The following is a 19,444-nucleotide window of genomic DNA, read 5'->3' on the forward strand; positions in this document are numbered from 1 at the left end:
CAAATTAAAGGCCTGCATATATTTAAATAGGCGCTCGGCTGATTGAATGATCACTTGGAATTATTATAAAAAAAAAAAAAATAATCAGATCTGGTAGTAGAGGGGCGGGCTATTGTATTTGTCTTGTGCTATATTGTGTATTCATTGATCGAACGTAATTAAATCTTTATTAAAAACAAAGAATATATAATGCTTTGGCAAAATGAACCCACTAGGAACAAAGACTACGATTAATAGACTAGAAAAAACGGTCAAATATAATAATAATAATGAATGACATTTTTTCGACACGATATAAAAATCGACACGAAATAAAAATCAACCACAAAAATTAATTGAAAAAATTTTCATTCCAGTAATTAATTTTTTATTGACGTCTGCGATTGGTAGTATCATTGCCATGATTAACGAAATTTTAATTAAAAATTCATTAGATCAATTAATTTCATGATTAAACCATATAATATGTTTATATCCTTCACCACAGAATGGGGTTTTAACTTTGTCATTGCGTTTGTAAAACATCGAAATATTGATCTCAGAAATATTGGGTCGTGGTGAAATTCTGAGTCGATCTAGTAATGTCCGTCCGTCAATTGAAATCACGGAAGGACGGAAGTCCTCCATTTCAACAGCCGTTGCACTGAATTTACATCACTTCTTTAGGTGTGATTCGAATTCAATGTTTTGGATGTAAAATAAAAAATTCTGTAATATTTTGTCAAATAAATATTTTTTATATTTTTTAATGGATTCTAACGCTTGTCGGAAACGTTTGATCTCAAACATTTTCAAAAATTAAAATTTTTTGCACAATCGATTTAGCATTTTTTTTTTCGATAAAATTTAAAGGATTTGAATTCTTACACTGTTTTTAACCTATTTGAAGGAAAACAAGAATATATGGCCGTAAGTTCGGCCAGGTGGGTACCCTCCACCATGGATAGCGTAGAAACTTCTACGAAAGGCTGTCATCCACAATCGAAATACTTGGGTTGTGGTATCTTAAATCGTTTTCTAAATTGTGAGTTAGTCCATACGTGGTATATATTAGACAAAAAAGTTATGTGTAGGTAAGTCTACAAATAATTACGAATCGATATGGACTTTTGCACGGTACATAGAGAGCCAGTATTGAAATATGGGGGCTATATACAATTATGAACTTGATATGGAGCAATTTTTGTGTGATTGGGGATCGATTTATCTGAGGGCTATATATAACTATAGACCGATATGGACCTAGTTAGGCATGGTTGTTAACGGCCATATACTATCACAATGTACCAAATTTCAACTTACTCGGATGAAATTTGCACCTCCAAGAGGCTCCAAAACCAAATCTCGGGATCGGTTTATATGGGGGCTATGGTTGTTATGGTTGTTAAATATCATATAATACCACCACGTACCAAATTTCAGACAGATCGGATGAATTTTGCTTCTCCAAAGGCACCGGAGGTCAAATCTGGGGATCGGTTTATATGGGGGTTATATATAATTATGGACTGATATGAACCAATTCCTGCATGGTTATTGGATACCATATACTAACATCACGTACCAAATTTCAACCGAATGGGATGAATTTTGCTTCTCCAAAAGGCACCGGAGGTCAAATTTGGGGATCGGTTTATATGGGGGTTAAATATATATAATTATGCACCGATGTGGACCAATTTTTGCATGGTTGTTAGAGGCTATATACTCACACCATGTACCAAATTTCAGCCGGATCGAATGAAATTTTCTTTTCTTAGAGGGTCTGCAAGCCAAATTTGGGGGTCCGTTTATATGGGGGTTATACGTAAAAGTGGACCGATATGGCCCATTTGGAATACCATCCGACCTACATCAATAACAACTACTTGTGCCAAGTTTCAAGTCGATAGCTTGTTTCGTTCGGAAGTTAGCGTGATTTCAACAGACGGACGGACGGACATGCTCAGATCGACTCAGAATTTCACCACGACCCAGAATATATATACTTTATGGGGTCTTAGAGCAATATTTCGATGTGTTACAAACGGAATGACAAAGTTAATATAACCCCCATCCTATGGTGGAGGGTATAAAAAGTTCAAATTACCCATCAGAAGTATGAAACAAGTATATACAGCACTAAGTTCGGCCGGGCCGAATCTTAAATACCCGCCACCATTAACCAAATATGAGGGTTTCCTTTGAAATTTCAGGAGGGCTTGAGGACACTTCCGGAAGATAAATTTAAAGATTTCACCTATGAGGTCTATACCAGATTCTGGATTTATAAGAACCATTTTTGTTTGAGTTTTAGAGGAATCATTAACATCTCTTGTAAGTGTGCAAGAAAATTATAAAATAACGTCTTGATTTGAAATCATAAATCTGTAGAAGTAAAAATCTGGAAATTTTACATTGAGTTTCAAGCAATTTTCATGATCAGTGCACCTTCTACACCCTCAAGAAGTGAAGTCGGTCTATATGGAGGTATTACCAAATGGACCGATAAAAACTTAATCCGATACACGTTTTTGTGAGCCTAAAATACCAGAATATTTACAATTTCAGGCAAATCAGATAAAAACTACGGTTTCTAGAAACCCAAAGAGTTAAATCGGGTGATCCTTCTTATGGGGGCTATACTAAAATATGGGCTGATACTCACCGTTTTCGGCACACCTCTTTATGACCCGAAAATACCTCTAGATTTCCAATTTCAGGTAAATAGGATAAAAACTTCGGATTCTAGAAGCCCAAGAAGTAAAATCGGGAAATCGGTCTATATGGGGGCTATACCAAAATATGGACCGATACTCACCATTTTCGGCACACCTCTTTATGGTCCTAAAATACATCTAGATTTCCAATTTCAGACAAATTGGATAAAAACTACGGTTTCTATAAGCCCAAGACCCCAATTCGGGAGGACGTTTTATATGGGGACCATACCAAAACATGGTCCGATACTCACAATTTTTGGCACACGTATTTGTGGTCCTACAATACCTCTAGATTTCCAATTTCAGGTAAATTGAATAAAAACTGCGGTTTCTATAAGCCCAAGATGTAAAATCGGGAGATCGGTCTATATGGGGGCTATACCAAAATATGGACCGATGCTCACAATTTTTGGCACACGTATTTGTGGTCTTACAATACCTCTTGATTTCCAATTTCAGGTAAAGTGAATAAAAATTGCGGTTTCTGTAAGCCCAAGAAGTAAAATCGGGAGATCGGTCTATATGGGGGCTATACCACAACATGGACCGATACTCACCATTTTTGGCACACGTATTTGTGGTCCTACAATACCTCTAGATTTCCAATTTCAGGTAAATTGAATAAAAACTGCGGTTTCTATAAGCCCAAGATGTAAAATCGGGAGATCGGTCTATATGGGGGCTATACCAAAATATGGACCGATGCTCACAATTTTTAGCACACGTACTTGTGGTCTTACAATACCTCTTGATTTCCAATTTCAGGTAAATTGAATAAAAACTGCGGTTTCTATAAGCCCAATACCCCAAATCGGAAGATTGGTCTATATGGGGACTATACCACAACATGGACCGATACTCACCATTTTTGGCACACCTCTTTATGGTCATAAAATACCTATAGATTTCAAATTTCAGGCAAATTGGATAAAAACTACGATTTCTATAAGCCCAAGACCCCAAATCGGGAAGTCGGTTTATATGGGGACTATATCAAAACCTTGACCGATATAGCCCATCTTCGAACTTGACCTGCCTGCAGACAAAAGACGAGTTTGTGCAAAATTTCAGCACGATTGCTTCATTATTGAAGACTGTAGCGTGATTACAACAGACAGACAGACAGACAGACGGACAGACGGACATCGTTATATCGTCTTAGAATTTCTCCCTGATCAAGAATATATATACTTTATATAGTCGGAAATCGATATTTCGATGTGCTACAAACGGAATGACAAACTTATTATACCCGCGTCACCATTCTATGGTGGTCTAAAATGTAAACTTTTACTTTAAACCGCCAAATAACGTATTTGCTAAGATTGGTCCAAAAGAACTTAATCAGAAGTGGGGAAAAAATTAATAGAGGATCCTGTCCATCATCCATAATAGAGTCCATCTCACCCGCCTTTCGATTGGTGTTATATATCTCATTTGTCGATTTAAAGTTTACTCGAATCACTCAAATTTCTCTTCATTGCCTTTTATTGTGAAAAATTCTCTAGAAGTTGATACCAATCGGTTATATTGGGAATTGACAACTTTAGCTACTGTGCTGGCACTCAAACATAGACAAGCAAATCAATCTGAACAAGAATTTATAATTGAATATCACCCTCTTAGCTGGTCCAAAGCGACAACGCAACCAGTACAAATGGAAAACAACAACATTAGCCGACGCAAACGCAGCAGGTCTATCGAAAGGTTATCACCGCTCTCAGATGCTGTTTTCAGTCCACTTGTCTTCACGTTGTTAGTTTGCGGCTGCTTTACCCCCCCTAATGGAGGTAAAGACAGATGAATTTGTTTTCAAACTGGCCACTTCGACGGCTCCCTTACGGTACCACTATACTGATTCTATGTGTAAAGGAATTTTGTTTTGATATTAGTTTTAGTTTTTGTTTTCTTTTAAATAATTTATTTCAAAGAATCTATTAAGATTAATTTATTACAAAAAAAAAAAAAAAACAACAACAACAATACAGATACACATACATACATATTGCAGCTAGTCGGAAACTAAGTTTAAGCTTTGAGTATAAATTGATCGTTGTAATGCCACCGATGCACTTCCATCGATAGCTTGGTCGAGTTTTCTTTTGTTTGGGGGACAACGAACTTTGAATTATGTTTGGGTTGGTTACACTGAAACACTAATGACTTGATAATAGGCCATGCATTAGACACTAAACAAGTATATACGGCCGTAAGTTCGGCCAGGCCGAATCTTATGTACCCTCCACCATGGATGGCGTAGAAACTTCTACGAAAGACTGTCATCCACAATCGAATTAATTGGGTTGTGGTATTTTAAAACTTCTTAACATCGTTTTCTAAATTGTTAGTTGGTCCATACGTGGAATATATTAGACCAAAAAGTTATGTATAGGTAAGTCTACAAATAATTACTTTTTGCACGATACGTAGAGAGCCAGAATTGAAATATGGGGGTCGCCTATATGGGGGCTATATACAATTAAAGGGTGATACGGTCAAAATTTGGTCAAGGAAAAACGCGTGTAAATCGGTTAAATCGGTTAAAATTAAATTTCTTTTTCAAGTTCAATTAGTATAAAATTCAGGAAAATATTCAGTTAGGCTTTCGCTTTTCCAAATCCGAATTGCCGGGCCTCACGCTTGACACCTGCCATCAGATTTTGTACAGCCACCTTGTCCACCTTCTTCGCCGCAGAAAGCCAGTTTGCCTTGAACTGCTGCTCGTCCTTCGCAGTTTTTTTGGTCTTCTTTAGGTTCCCCTTGACAATAGCCCAGTATTTCTCAATTGGGCGGAGCTCTGGCGTGTTGGGAGGGTTCTTGTCCTTGGGAACCACTTGCACGTTGTTGGCGGCGTACCACTCCATGGCCTTTTTATCGTAATGGCAAGATGCCAAATCCGCCCAAAACAGTACAGAACAACCGTGTTTCTTCAGGAAAGACAGCAGACGTTTATTCACGTAAATTTCTTAGTTGACAGTCCCGGAAGCTATGAAAATGCTGCTTTTCAAGCCACAGGTACAGATGGCTTGCCAAACCAGATATTTCTTTGCGAACTTTGACAGTTTTATGTGCTTGAAAATATCTGCTACCTTTCCCCTTCCTCGATGCACGGTTGTAGACGATACACCCAGCTTATTTGCGGCATCTCGGAGAGAGAGGTTAGGGTTTCGCTTGAAACTACCGGCAAATCCCTTTGTCGTTTCAGCGGCTTCCGGTTCTCGATTTCCCCCCGATCCAGACTTCCTGGCTGTCGACAAACGTTCCCCAAACACTTTAATTACATTTGTAATGGTTGATTTGGCATTTTTTAGCGATTTTGCCAGCTTTGCGTGCGAGTAGCTCGGATTTTCGCGATGCGCGAGCAAAATTTTGATACGCTGCTCTTCTTGCGTGGGCGGCATTTTGACAACTGAAGAGTGAATTCCAAAATCAAAATAGAAGCAATATTCCACACACACACCTTCAAAATGAGGTGTTTTTTAAATGCAAAATTGAAAGTTTATATTGACCAAATTTTGATCGTATCACACCTTATGAACTTGGACCAATTTTTGTTGATTGGGGATCGATTTATTTGAGGGCTATATATAACTATAGACCGATATGGACCTAGTTAGGCATGGTTGTTAACATGGTTTCAACTGACTCGCATGAAATTTGCTCCTCCAAGAGGCTCCAACACCAAATCTCGGGATCGGTTTATATGGGGGCTATATATGATTATGGACTGATATGAACCAATTCCTGCATGGTTATTGGATACCATATACTAACATCACGTACCAAATTTCAACCGAATCAGACGAATTTTGCTCTTCCAAGGGGCTCCGGAGGTCAAATCTGGAGATCGGTTTATATGGGGCCTATATATAATTATGGACCGATTTCGACCAATTTTTGCATGGGTGTTTGAGGCCACATATTAACACCACGTACCAAATTTCAACTGAATCAGATGAATTTTGGTCTTCCAAGAGGCTCCGGAGGTCAAATCTGGTGATCGGTTTATATGGGGGCTATATGTAATTATTTGCCGACATGGACATATTTTCGCATGGTCATTAGAGACCATATACTAACACCATGTACCAAATTTCAGTCAGATCGAATGAAATTTGCTTCTCTCAACTCTTTTGCATGGTTGTTAAAGACCATATACCAACACCATGTACCAAATTTCAGCATGATCGGATGAAATTTGCTTCTCTTTGAGGCTCCGCAAGCCCAATTTGGGGGTCCGTTTATATGGGGGCTATACGTAAAAGTGGACCGATATAGCCCATTTTCAATACCATCCGACCTACATCAATAACAACTACTTGTGCCAAGTTTCAAGTCGATAGCTTGTTTCGTTCGGAAGTTAGCGTGATTTCAACAGACGGACGGACGGACATGCTTAGATCGACTCAGAATTTCACCACGACCCAGAATATATGGGGTCTTAGAGCAATATTTCGATGTGTTACAAACGGAACGACAATGTTAATATAACCACCCCACCCCCCCTTCCCCTATCTTATGGTGGAGGGTATAACAAGTATATGTGGCCGAAAGTTGGCCCAGACCGAATCCTTCCACTACACAGAAAAAAATATCACCAAAATATTTCCAATTAAAAAGTTAATTGAAGTTGAAATTTTTTTCAATTAATAAATTAATTGGTACAATTAACTTTTTAATCAAGATAGAAACATTAAATTAATTAAGTCAATGATTGAACATTTTAAAATTTTTAATTAAAAAGTTAATTGATACAATTAACTTTTAATCAAATTCGGAAGACTAAGTCAGTTTATGATGATGATGAACATTTTTTTTTAAATTTTTAATTAAAATTTTTTTTCAATCAATCAATTGTTAATCCAAATAAAAATTCTAAGCCAATTCAAAATGTAATTGAAAATAGTTACCTTTTTTTAATTAATAAATTAATTGAGTTTTGCAATCAACATCAATTAAATTTTTAATTGAATCAATTAAAAAATTAATTGAAATTTGGCAATGAAATCAATTAATTTTTTAATCAAGAATTTTTTCTATGCCCAATTAAAACTGTGATTGATACTATCATTTTCGTGATTGAAGACATTTCAATTAAAAAATTAATTGGATCAATTAATTTCGTGATTGAATCAGAAAAAAAAAATTTTGTGTGTATGGATTGCAGACAAGAGTTCTACATAAGACAGTAACCACAATCGAATAAATTGAGTTTAGCAACAAATATCGATGACAAGGTATCCCAGCTATGGGAGCCTCCGTGGTGCAGTGGTTAGCATGCCCACCTTGCATACAAAGGTTCATGGGGTCAACCCCAGTTTCGACGGAATACCAAAAGGTTTTCCGGCGGTAATACTGGCGACATTTCTGAGTGTTTCAAATCTTTTCTAAGACTCGGCTATAAATAGAAGGTCCCTTTTCATTGAGTTAACCATGAAATCGGCATGGTTTTCCTAAAAAACGTAAGTTTGACAGGCAAATCTAATTTTATTGTCAAAAATTCAAGGAGAAAATATTATTCGATTTTCAATTTAAAAAAAAAAAATAAAATATATATTTAAATTAATTTGTACGTTGTCCAATTTGGAAGTTTATTAAAAAATCAGAAAGCTTTAAATATTCCGAAAATCGGCCTCCTCTCTATTCTCAATAAAGTGCAAGTTTATTAAAAAATCCAGATGATGAAAACACTCGTTCTATCGGTGCACCGAAAATGGGATTTTCATCAAAACTGACAATCGGCGCTAGAAGATAAACCGGTCCACCAGTTTTGTTAACCCCACCATGTAGAGAAATGTCAACATTTTTATTGCTGTTTTGACTACGTATTGTTTTTGCTACGCTTCGATTCAATTACATTGAAAGGCAATTCTTAAATAGTAATCCTAATCTAGAACATCGATATATTTTGTTCGAAAAACACTATTCGTATTTTTATGCATTACAAATGGAATGAAAAACGTATTATACCACCATAAACTGGCGAAGGGTACTTACAGTATGCATATGTAAGCAGTTTGGGTCTGGTCGTAATAAAGATACAACAGTCATACGGAAAATGAATTAATCACATTTAATCTGTTACATAATTGTATAATTTTTATTCAAATATTTCAATTTTATTTTCAATATTAATCACATATATTAGAAATGATTACGGTTGTCTACATAGATCAAGATTAGCTTTAAGATATGTTTTTGGAAATGTGCCTTTACGAAATTATTGATATCAAAAGGAAAATGGCATCGAAGCAGGGCTAAAAAATATGAAATATAGAGCTATGTATAGAAATATGGACCAATTTCTGAATGGTTAATAATGGGCGTATACTAACATCATATACCAAATTTCAACCAGATTGGATGAATTTTTTTCTCTAGGAGGCTCGAGGAATAAGGGGGCTATTTATAATTATAGACTGACAAGGACCAAACCATGTACGTTTATTGTGAACTCAATATAATTATAGTTTATATGGAAAGTACACTAAAAAAAAAGTTTTCTTGTATCCAAAGTTTCCGAGCCAATGATGCGGCTTCTTTAAAAAAAGAATTTTTTTTGCGACCTATCTGGCTTTAAATCTAGGAACAATAAAATTAAAATTAAGATACAGATACAGATCTGATTTATCAAATTTTCATTCTCTTTTCGCGGTTTATTAATAAAGGTACTCACGCATCTGTTTGCCACTTTAAAAATCCAAATTATAACGGATACTTCAAAGTAAACAAGTATATACGGCCGTAAGTTCGGCCAGGCCGAAGCTTATGAACCCTCCAACATGGATTGCGTAAAAAACACTGCCATCCATAATCGAATTACTTGGGTTGCGGTAACGCTTGCCGATGGCAAGGTATCTTAAAACTTCCTAATACCGTCTTCTAAATTGTAAGTTCGTCCATACGTGGTATATATTAAATTAAAAAAGACTGTACGTCTATAATTTAGTTTGACATAATTTTCTATAGAAATAAAATTTTTACAAAATTTTCTATAGAAATAAAATTTTGACGAAATTTTCTATAGAAATAAAATTTTGACAAAATTTTCTATAGAAATACAATTTTGACAAAATTTTCTATAGAAATAAAATGTTGGTAGATTATTTTTGGCTCGAGTGGCAACCATGATTATGAACCGATATGGACCAATTTTTGTGTGATTGGGGATCGGCTATATATAACTATAGACCGATATGGACCAATTTTGGTATGGTGGTTAGCGGCCATATACTAACTCCACGTTCCAAATTTGAACAGTATCGGATGAAATTTGCTTCTCTTAAAGGCTCCGCAAGCCAAATCTGGGGATCGCTTTATATGGGGGCTATACATAATTATAAACCTATATAGACCAATTTTTGCATGGTTGTTAGAGACCATATACCAAAACCATGTACCCAATTTCAGCAGGATCGGATGAAATTTGCTTCTCTTTGAGGCTCCGCAAGCCAAATCTGGGGATCGGTTTATATGGGGGCTATATATAATTATGGACCGATGTGGACCAATTTTTTCATGGTTGTTAGAGACCATATACCAACACCATATACCAAATTTCAGCCGGATCGGATGAAATTTGCTTCTCTTTGAGGCTCCGCAAGGCAAATCTGGCGATCGGTTTATAGGGGGCCTATATATATTTACGGACCGGTGTGGACCAATTTTTGCTCGGTTGTTAGAGACCATATACCAACACCATATACCAAATTTCAGCCGGATCGGATGAAATAAGCTTCTCTTAAAGGCTCCGCAAGTCAAATCGATGGACCGATATGGCCCATTTGCAATACCATCCGATCTACATCAATAACAACTACTTGTGTCAAGTTTCAAGTCGATTGTTTCGTTCGGAAGTTAACGTGATTTCCACAGACGGAGGGACGGACGGACGGACATGCTTAGATCGACTCAGAATTTCACCACGACCCAGAATATATATACTTTATGGGGCCGTAGAGCAATATTTCGATGTGTTACAAACGGAATGACAAAGTTAATATACCCCCCCATCCCATGGTGGAGGGTATACAAATGTTTTCTTAATCCAAAAAAACTTTAGACCAAAGACAACACTGAAACATATATGTATGGTCAGGCTTGCGAGATGAGTATCTGGCATTTTCTTTTCAGTAACTTAATAATGTCAATTCTCTTAATCTTCCTGTCCAATAAGCTCGTGTAGATATTGTAATAATTTCTAGTTTAAATGATTTGGACATTGAACTAGCCTGTATCGATATCAGGCTAACATAAAAATAACCAATGACGCTAAATCTTCAAAATAAGTCTTAGCCTATATTTGAAGCGTTTTTTTTTTTTCTTAAATCTAAAATTTCAATATTTCTGTTAATTTAAGAACAATTTCTTTAAATCAAAAATATGTTTCTTTACCTTAAGGGAAATTATCCTTAGTTCAAAGACATGCGACTTTAACGGAGGGACGCAAATTTATAAAATTTGTGTCCTAAATTTAATGAGAAAAATTTTTGAAGCTTATAAACTTTATTTTAATTAAAATTTCATTATTTTAGAGGAATTTGTCCTTAACATTTTGTAAATTTCGCATCCTAAAATTTAGGTCGCGTAAACTTTAATATCACGTAAATATTTTTGTCAGTGTATATACACTGAAGAAAAAGCATAAATATTTTTTCTTTACACTAATGATTTTGGTAGTGATTCTGAGCCAAAGAAGCGTACAATTCAAGTAAGGATATATTTAAGACAAATTTTAGTTTTGCGCACTTGATTCTAGGAACCAAATTTTATTTATTTGTTTTCTGTTTTTTTTTTTCTTCATGTGCTATCAACGTCCTTTCAAAATGTGTTAATGACAATTTACGATGACAAAACTATTTACCTTTAATTTAAAGAAAGCGTTCTTAAATTGACTAAAATATTGCGTTTTAGATTTAAGACAAAAACGCTTCAAATACAGGCTAAGACTTATTTGGAGGATTTAGCATCTTTGGTTTAAAGTTTTTTTACAATTAAGAAAATATTTTTTACTTTGGAATATCCGTTGAAATTTGGAGTTTTAAACTGACATTTGTTTATACGTGAATAGCTTTATTAATACATCCCAAAAAGAGAATGAAAATTCGATAAGTGAGATCTGTATGCTAATTTTAATTTTAGTGATCCTATATTTAAACCAAGATAGGTCCTTAAAAATTTATTTATTTTAAAGAAGCCGCATCTTTGGCTCGGAATCAATACCAAAATCCTTAAGCGAAAGTCAATGTCTTTGGATCCAAGTAACCTTTTTTGAGTATACAATTTCAAATTCAGACTCGACTTCGAGTAGAAATTATGTCATTTTTCAAGTAATAATCGTCTTTAAAATGAAGTGTCGAAAGATATATCCTATTTTTGAAGCTTTTTGCTTTGTAGTCAAGATACAAAAATCTAATTAGTTTTGAAGAATTTTTCTGAATTACTAAAGCCAAGTTTTGTTCTTTCATGTTAAGATTTCAGAATCACCTAATTATAGGTTAGGTTAGGTTAGGTTATGTGGCAGCCCGATGTATTAAGCTCACTAAGACTATTCAGTCCATTGTGATACCACAGTGGTGAACTTCTCTCTTATCACTGAGTGCTGCCCGATTCCATGTTAAGCTCAATGACAAGGGACCTCCTTTTTATAGCCGAGTCCGAACGGCGTTCCAAATTGCACTGAAACCACTTAGAGAAGCTTTGAAACCCTCAGAAATGTCACCAGCATTACTGAGGTGGGATAATCCACCGCTGAAAAACTTTTTGGTGTTCGGTCGTAGCAGGAATCGAACCCACGACCTTGTGTATGCAAGGCGGGCATGCTAACCATTGCACCACGGTGGCTCCCTAATTATGGGGACAAAACGACTTCATTGAAAATTGTATTGACTTTTGGACAAGGAAAAAAACTTTATGGTCTATCAACAAGTTTCTAATTCACATCCAATACACTGAAATCGGACCACACCTTATGAAATGATGCAAATTCAGTGAAATAGTGGACATCCGTCCCATGTTAAATGCATCGCTTCTGCGCTAATTTTGCACCACTTCCGGATCCAAATCTAACATTTTTTTTGCTGGATATGTATGCTTTATGGGTCCAAGAATAATATTTCGATGTAGTACATACGCACCCAGAGAAGGAATATGATCACCTCAAACATGTTTTAAGAGCAAAATGTTATTTTTGGGTGGTGACCATGTAACATGGTTTTCGCAACCATGTTATTTTCTCGAAAATCATGTATCTGATTTCATCAAGCAGGTTATATTTGACGAGAAAATAACATTTTAGTGACAAACATGTTACATGATCACCATACAAAAATAACATTTTGCTCTTGAAACATGTTTGAGGTGATCATGTTCCTTCTCTGCGTGCGGAATGAAACGTTAGTTTAACCCCCATCCTATTGTGGAGGGTATAATAAATAAGACTTTAAATTATTGAAATGTACTGAAAGTAAAAACTTCTCTTATCCAAATTTATGAATATGGCGACACTTCGCGACACTATGCACCCAAAAAATATTGTCGTGAGGCCAAAGATTTCATGTCCTTAAAGCACGTATCTGAATTTTGCTTAGCTTAGAAGATGCATTTCATTGATATACCTAAAATGGTTTTCCTTGTCCAAAAGTCGATAGCGTATTCAATTAAGTCGTTGTATCCTTATAGTTAAGAGATTCGACTTAAAATAGAGTATATGTATATTGAAGAATATTTTGCTAGACAAAGGTCAACTTAGCTTTAATAATTCTGAACAAGGACATGTAATAGTAAGTTCGGCCGAGCCGAATCTTAAATACCCACCACCATGAATCAAATATAATAGTTTACTTTGAAAACTTTTCGCCGTAGAGGGTTACTTCATAATATATAGATTTTCAGGGGATTTGATAACAGATATTCTCCCTAGGTTAGGTTAGGTGGCAGCCCGATGTATCAGGCTCACTTAGACTATTCAGTCCATTGTGATACCAAATTGGTGAACTTCTCTCTTATCACTGAGTGCTGCCCGATTCCATGTTAAGCTCAATGACAAGGGACCTCCTTTTTATAGCCGAGTCCGAACGGCGTTTCACATTGCAGTGAAACCACTTAGAGAAGCTTTGAAACCCTCAGAAATGTCACCAGCATTACTGAGGTGGGATAATCCACCGCTGAAAAACTTTTTTGGTGTTCGGTCGAAGCAGGAATCGAACCCACGACCTTGTGTATGCAAGGCGGGCATGCTAACCATTGCACCACGGTGGTTCCCTATTCTCCCTAGCAGATCAGTTCAACCAGTACGCTTCGCGAACATAAATTTTAAGATTCTACCTATGAAGACTAGATCAGATTCTATATTTATAAGAAACAGTTTTGTTTGGGTTTGAGAGAAATCATAAACATATCGTTTAAAGGATGAAATAAAGCCTTGATTTGAAGTATTAAATCTGTAGATTTTTACCGCCACTATTTAAATGATTACGAGGAGTAAAATCTGGAAATTTTACTTTCAGCTTCAAGCCACTTTTATGGTTAGTGCGCCTGCTATACCCTTAAGAAGTGAAATCGGTCTATATCGATGCTGGACCGGTAAAAATAAATGCGATACAGATTTTTGAGGGTCGGATAAAAAACTACGGTTTCTACAAGCCCAAGGAGGTAAATCGGGAGATCGGTATATATGGGGGCTATACTAAAACATGGCTCGATACACACCATATCTGGCTGACATATTTGTGGTCCTAAAATACCTAGGTTTCCAATTTTAGGCAAAGTGGATAAAAATTACGGTTTTTAGCTGCCCAAGAAATAAATTCGGGAGGTAGGTCTATATGGAGACCATGGACCAATTCTCACCATTTTCGACAGACCTCTTAAAGGTCCTCAAATACCTATATAATTCAAATTTCAGACAAATTGAGGGTCTAAAATACCAGTATATTTACATTTTCGTGCAAATCGGATAAAAACTACGGTTTCTAGAATCCCAAGGAGTTAAATCGGGAGATCGGTCTATATGGGGGCTATACTAAAACATGGCTCGATACACACTATATCTGGCTGACATATTTGTAGTCCTAAAATACCTAGGTTTCAAATTTCAGGCAAAGTGGATAAAGACTACGGTTTTTAGCAGCCCAAGAAATAAATTCGGGAGGTAGGTCTATATGGGGACCATGGACCAATTCTCACCATTTTCGACAGACCTCTTAAAGGTCCTCAAATACCTCTATAATTCAAATTTCAGACAAATTGGGTAAAAATTACGAATTCTACAAGCCCAAGAAGTAAAATCGGGAGATTAGTCTATATGGGGCTATACCAAAACATGGACCGATACTGACCATTTTCTGCACACCTCTTTATGGTCCTAAAATACCTCTGATTTCTAATTTCTGGCAAATTGGATAAAAAATACGGATTCTAGAAGCCCAAGAAGTAAAATCGGGAGATCGCTCTATATGGGGGCTACACCAAAACAGGGACCGATACACCACATTTCCGACACACCAATTTGTGGTCCTAACATACCTCTTGATTTTCAATTTCAGGCAAATCGGATAGAAAATACACTTTCTAAACGTCCAAGAAGTAAAATCGGTAAATCGGTCCATATGATGGCTATACCAAAACATGGACCGATACTGACCCTTTTCGACATACCTCTTTATGTCCCATAATACCTCTAGATTTCTAATTTCAGGAAAATCGGATTGTAAATACAGTTTCTAGACGCCCAAGAAGATTCGGGAGATTGGTCTATATGGGGGCTATACCAAAACATGGACCGATACACCCCATTTTCGACACACCAATTTGCGGTCTTAAAATACCTGTAGATTTCCACATTCAGGCAAATAAGATTGCAAATACAGTTTCTAGACGCCCAAGAAGCAAAATCGGGAAATCAGTCCATATGGGGCCTATACTAAAACATGGACCGATACTGACCATTTTCGACACATTTCTTTATGGTCCCAAAATACCTCTAGATTTCTAATTTCAGGCAAATAGGATTATAAATATAGTTTCTAGACGCCCAAGAATTAAAATCGGTCCATATGGGGGCTATACCAAACCATGGACCGGTAGGCACCATTTTCGGTACACTTTTTGATGGTCCTAAAATACCTCTAGATTTCCAATTTCAGGCAAATTGGGTAAAAACTACGGATTCTAGAAGCTCAAGAAGTGAAATCGGGAGATCGGTCTATATGGGGGCTATATCAAAACATGGTCCGATAATCACCGTTTTCGGCATATCTCTTTACTTTCATGGAATACCTCTAGATTTCCGATTTGAGGCAAATTGGGTAAAAACTACGGATTCTAGAAGCCCAAGGTAAAATCGGGAGATCGGCCTATATGGTGGCTATATCAAAACATGGACCGATACTCACCATTTTCGGCACACCTCTTTAAGGTCCCAGAATACCTCTAGATTTCCGATTTGAGGCAAATTGGGTAAAAACTACGGATTCTAGAAGCCCAAGAAGTAAAAGCGGAAGATCGGTCTATATGGGGGCTATGTCAAAACATAGACCGGTACTCACCATTTTAGACACACGTCTTTATGGTCCTAGAATACCTCTAGATTTCAAATTTCAGGCAAATAGGATTAAAACTACGGATTATAGAAGCCCAAGAAATAAAATCGGGAGTTCGGTCTATATGGGAGCTATATCAAAACATGGACCGATACACCTCATTTTCGGCACACCTCTTTATGGTCCTAGAATACCTCTAGATTTCCAATTTCAGGCAAATCGGACAGAAAATACACTTTCTAGAGGCCCAAGAAGCAAAATTGGGAAATCGGTCCATATGGGCGCTATACCAAAACATGGACCAATAGGTAAACTTTTTGATGGTCCTAAAATACCTCTAGATTTCCAATTGCAGGCAAATTGGATAAAAACTACAGTTTTTATAAGCCCAAGACCCCAAATCGGGAGTTCGGTTTATATGGGGACTATATTAAAACTTGGATCGATATAGCCCATCTTCGAACTTGGCCTGCCTGCAAACAAAAGACGAATCTGTGCCAAATTTCAGGACGATAGTGCCATTATTGAAGGCTGTAGCGTGATTACGACAGACAGACGGATATGCACCCAAAAAAATAATTCTTTGCTCCCAAACGAAATTTTAAAGTTCGTTTCTCATTTGTTTTTCGTTGAAAGGAAGTGTATTTGGAAGAAAAGTATATACTTTTTGTGATAAACGTTTATTCTTTTCCAGGATGTAAAAACAGTTTCATAAAGACTAACTCAAAAAAAAAATTTCTGGCTAATTGCATTTTCCCTCACATTTTTCTCACTTCCACGAAATTTTTTAGTTCTAAGCACCTTTTTCTGTAATATAAACAATGTAGAAGAAATTATACGATTTTATAAATTTTTTAAATTTTTTACCTTTCGCCTGGACGGAGAATTGAACCATGCAATTTGTAAGCCAACACACCACACGCACAGAAAAACCATGTTTGGACATGGTTGCCGCATTCATTTAATGCTTAACTAGAGCATGTAATTGCCGCGAAAACCATGTATTTTGTCTTTGTAAAAATAGTTTTCGAGCGGAGAAAAATGTATGGTGGCAATAAGCATTTGAATGGTTCTCAAATACCGCAAACATGTTCTATCATTTAAATGATAGAATTTGAGTCCATTAAATGGTCGGGAAAATCATGTACCTGACCATTAAATTTTTTTACTTTTTTACAGGGAAGAAAGTATTTTTATAGGTTGAGTATAGACATGTCTAGAACCATTACATGACCATAAAGACCATTTACATTTTTTTCGTGACCATTTAATTTTTTAACTTGTTTGCAGCGAAAAGAATTTTATAAAAACATTGAGCAGGTACACACGATTTTCATTTTGCGCGTCAGTCGGGTGTTGATTGTTTCTTGGAATGGACGGAGAATACGGATTTACTGTGTTTTGTGTTAATTTATTTATTCAGAAGTGGCACGTGATTTTATGTGAACACAAAAAAGGAAAGTGTAATTGAAAACAAGTAAGGAAAGTCTAAAGTCGGGCGGGCCGACTATATTATACCCTGCACCACTTTGTAGATCTAAATTTTCGATACACTATCACATCCGTCAAATGTGTTGGATGCTATATATAAAGGTTTGTCCCAAATACATACATTTAAATATCACCCGATTTGGACAGAATTTGATAGAATTTTACAAAATCTATAGGCTAAAAATTTAAGTTGGCTAATGCACTAGGGTGGAACACAATTTTAGTAAAAAACCAGTAAGGAAAGTCTAAAGTCGGGCGGGGCCGACTATATTATACCCTGCACCACTTTGTAGATCTAAATTTTCGATACCATATCACATCCGTCAAATGTGTTGTGGGCTATATATAAAGGTTTGTCCCAAATACATACATTTAAATATCACTCGATCTGGACAGAATTATATAGACTTCTACAAATCTATAGACTCTAAATTTAAGTCGGCTAATGTACTAGGGTTGAACACAATGTTAGTAAAAACCAGTAAGGAAAGTCTAAAGTCGGGCGGGGCCGACTATATTATACCCTGCACCACTTTGTAGATCTAAATTTTCGATACCATATCACATCCGTCAAATGTGTTGTGGGCTATATATAAAGGTTTGTCCCAAATACATACATTTAAATATCACTCGATCTGGACAGAATTATATAGACTTCTACAAATCTATAGACTCTAAATTTAAGTCGGCTAATGTACTAGGGTTGAACACTATATTACTAATTGTACTCCTAGTGCAAAATTTCAACCACATTGGGCCAAAACTCTGGCTTCTGGGGCCATATAAGTCCATATCGGGCGAAAAATATATATGGAAGCTATATCTAAATCTGAACCGATTTCAATCAAATTTGGCACACATGACTATACTACCAATTGTACTCCTTGTGCAAAATTTCAAGCTAATCGGGATAAAACTCTGGCTTCTGGGTCCATATAAGTGCATATCGGGCGAAAGATATATATGGGAGCTATATCTAAATCTGAATCGATTTCAACCAAATTTGGCACACATAGCTACAACGCTAAATTTACTCTCTGTGCGAAATTTCAACCAAATTGGGCCAAAACTCTGGCTTTTAGGACCATATTAGTCCATAACGGGCGAAATATATATATGAGAGCTATATCTAAATCTGAACCGATTTCAATCAAATTTTGCACACTTGATTGCAAATTGTACTCCTAGTGCAAAATTTTAACCAAATTCTGCCAAAAATCTGGCTTCTGGGGCCATATTAGTGCATATCGGGCGAAAGATATATATCGAAGCTATATCTAAATCTGCACCGATTTCTTCCAAAATCAATAGGGTTCTATTCTGACCCAAATTAGGAACATGTGCCAAATTTGAAGGCGATTGGACTTAAATTGCGACCTAGACTTTGATCACAAAAATGTGTTTACAGACAGACGGACGGACAGACGGACAGACGGACAGACGCACAGACGGACATGGTAATATCGACTTAGGGACCCATCCTGAGCATTATTGCCAAAGACACCATGTTTCTATCTCGTCTCTTTCTGGGTGTTACAAACATATGCACTAACTTATGTATAATATATACTTATGTATATACGCAGGGTATAAAAACAGGCACATTTTTATACCCTGCGCCACACTGTGGAACAGGGTATTATAAGTTAGTGCATATGTTTGTAACACCCAGAAAGAGACGAGATAGAAACATGGTGTCTTTGGCAATAA

The 19,444-nt window shown here is 36.4% G+C and overlaps 1 protein-coding gene across 1 annotated transcript in view; it reads left to right on the forward strand.

Annotated features, from left to right (window-relative positions):
• The window catches only part of Snmp2 (Sensory neuron membrane protein 2), a 691,945-nt gene that overhangs the window by 153,759 nt on the left and 518,742 nt on the right, over positions 1–19,444 (forward strand). The window lies entirely within an intron of this gene.

This window comes from Haematobia irritans, chromosome 4 (assembly GCF_050003625.1).
Source record: "Haematobia irritans isolate KBUSLIRL chromosome 4, ASM5000362v1, whole genome shotgun sequence".
NCBI classification, from domain to species: domain Eukaryota; kingdom Metazoa; phylum Arthropoda; class Insecta; order Diptera; family Muscidae; genus Haematobia; species Haematobia irritans.